The following is a 3247-nucleotide window of genomic DNA, read 5'->3' as shown; positions in this document are numbered from 1 at the left end:
AGACAAAACACATTTTGTTCTTTATTTGAAACATATCTTGGACAAATACTAAGAGATTATGCAGACACGCAGAGTAAGAACTAGGTTTTATTTTTATTTCCCAGTGTGTTTATTAATAAAAACCGACGTACGTGACAATAGCGAAGTACATAAATGTGCAAAAATCGCATTTACTGTAAAAAGAATTGAACAAAGCAACATTTCAGCAGTCTCTCTGAGGCAAAATAAGTAGAAAACTAAAGTACTCAATATTTCACTCTGAGATGCAGTGGAGTAGAAGCAGCGTGAAATAGAAATGCAACAGAATATAATGAATATAATAATATTATAATATAATAATATAATGAATATAAGAATATAATGAATATTAAAAAATATAATATAAGTGACCAACACGTGTTTATTAGACGAAGCTGCCGGAGACGTCAACGTTGAGTCCCAACTGCAGAATGAACCACCTGCTTCCTGTCTTTATGCTCAGCTAAGCTAACCACATCCTTCACACATACACACACACACACACACACACACATACACACACACACACACACACACACACACAAACACAAACACATACGCACACACACACACACACACACACAGAAACACAAACACACACAGACACTCACACACACTAAAAGGTCTCCTTTGGCACCATATAACACCCGCTTGGTCGAGACTGTTGACATCTCCTTTTAACGCAGACACACACACACACAAACAGACACTCACACACACACACACACACACAAACAGACACATACAGACACATACACTTGCTCCGGACTGTTGGCGTTCCTTTTGAGCAGCACACACACACACACACACACACACACACACTATTACAATACTGAATCAAATCGTGACATTTTCTGAATCGTACACCTCGAGTGAGAAGGCAATCTGACCTAAATTTACAGTATGCAGTATCTAAAAGCCTTTACTGGCCTGCAGTTACAACCTTGCACACAATTTATACTCATATATAGTGTAAGAGTTGATAACTTTCATTGCTGGGAGCAGGGAAATCTATTCTTAGTGATTCTCATATTGCATGGTCAGCGTTATATTGCTGTATTGCCATTTTGTTCCCGCTCTATGGGACGCAGAAGTGTTCTACCCGGAAGTTATTAGACAAACAATGTTATTGTTCGTCTCAGAATAAGTATGCTACCTGAGAATCTCCAGTGTGGACTCTCCAGTCCAGCAGGTAGCAGCTTCCCTTTTGAATCCTGCAGCTTGTTGTATCTCAGGTCCAGCGCTCTCAGGTGGAAGGGGTTGGACTTGAGAACCAGAAGCCAGAGAAAAACAGCTGCTTTCTGTCAAGCTGCAGAAATTTAGTCTGAAAAACAAGCAAAACCTGTTCGTAGTTAGAAGAAACAGTCGTGTAGAAAACAGTCAATATCTTGTAATCTAAGCACAGCTATGAAGGATTTAGAAATGTGTGTTTAACTCATGAGAAGGACACAAACCTAAAGGTTTCTGACTTTAGTCTCCAAGCTCCAGTTTTGACTCTCCAGTCCAGCAGGTAGCAGCTTCCCTCCTGAATCCTGCAGCCTGTTGTAACTCAGGTCCAGCTCTCTCAGGTGGAAGGGGTTGGACTTGAGAACCGAAGCCAGGGAAGAACAGCTGCTCTCTGTCAAGCTGCAGAAACTTAGTCTGAAAAAAGAGCAAAACCTGTTTGTAGTCAGAGGAAACAGTCTTGTGGAAAATACTTAACATTTTATAATTGTACCACAGCTTTGGAGGATTCATAAATGCATGTTTGAATCATGAGAAAGGCGGCAAACTAAATGATTCCAACCTTAGTCTCCAAGATCCAGTATTGACTCTCCAGTCCAGCAGGTAGCAGATTACCTCCTGAATCCTGCAGCTTGTTCAGGTCCAGCTCTCTCAGGTGGGAGGGGTTGGACCGCAGAGTTGAGTCTAAGAAAATACAGCCGCTCTTTGACAAGCTGCAGAAACTTAGTCTGCAAAATAAGTAAAACCTGTTTGTAGTCAGAGGAAACAGTAATATGGAAAATACTTCAAATGTTATGATCTAACCACAGCTATGGAGGATTTATATATGCATGTTTAACTTATGAGAAAGACTCAAAACTGAATGTTTCTGACCTTACTCTCCAAGCTCCAGTGTGGACTCTCCAGTCCAGCAGGTAGCAGCTTCCCTCCTCCACGCGGCCCCTCTAAAGTTGAGTTTCCTCGCAACTGCCGGTCTGAAAAGAGGAAGGAGGCTCGTCTGTTTGTAACCGGAAACCCCCGAAAGGGGTTGCAGTCTGAGTCTCGCTCTCCCTCTCGCTCTCCCTCTCTCCCTCTCTCCCTCTCTCTCTCTCTCACTCGCCTATATATACATAGATATGTTCTATAATATATATATATGCGTACTCTGAATCTGTGAAGTAACAAAGCGGTCAGATGAATGTGTACTGCAGTAATGTTCCCTTGTACTGCAGTACAGGGCAATATTACTGCAGTACAAGGGAACATAATATTGCCCTGTACTGCAGTAATGTTCCCTTGTACTGCAGTAATATTGCCCTGTGCTGCAGTAATGTTTCCCTGTACTGCGGTAATGTTTCCCTGTACTGCAGTAATGTTCCCTTGTACAGCAGTAATGTTCCCTTGTACAGCAGTAATGTTCCCTTGTACAGCAGTAATGTTTCCCTGTACTGCAGTAATGTTCCCTTGTACAGCAGTAATGTTCCCTTGTACTGCAGTAATGTTTCCCTGTACTGCAGTAATGTTCCCTTGTACAGCAGTAATGTTTCCCTGTACTGCAGTAGAGTTGCCCTGTACTGCAGTAATGTTCCCTTGTACAGCAGTAATGTTTCCCTGTACTGCAGTAGAGTTGCCCTGTACTGCAGTAATATTCCCTTGTACTGCAGTAATGTTTTCCTGTACTGCAGTAATATTGCCCTGTATTGCAGTAATGTTCCCTTGTGTACTGCAGTAATATTGCCCTGTACTGCAGTATTATTGCCCTGTACTGCAGTAATGTTCCCTATACTGCAGTAATGTTCCCTTGTACTGCAGTAATATTGCCCTGTACTGCAGTAATGTTTCCCTTTTCTGCAGTAATGTTTCCTGCAATGCAGTAATATTGCCCTTGTACTGCAGTAATATTGCCCTGTACTGCAGTAGTACTGAGATGGAGGGAAGTAGAAGTAAAAAGTAAGAAAACGAGAGTTGAAGTACTTCCTGTCGCTCTGCTTCTTCTCTTCAGAGACGAGTAACTGAAACACACACA

This window comes from Etheostoma cragini, chromosome 19 (genome assembly GCF_013103735.1).
Source record: "Etheostoma cragini isolate CJK2018 chromosome 19, CSU_Ecrag_1.0, whole genome shotgun sequence".
Classification (NCBI taxonomy): Eukaryota; Metazoa; Chordata; class Actinopteri; order Perciformes; family Percidae; genus Etheostoma; species Etheostoma cragini.
This window is presented reverse-complemented; position numbering follows the sequence as displayed.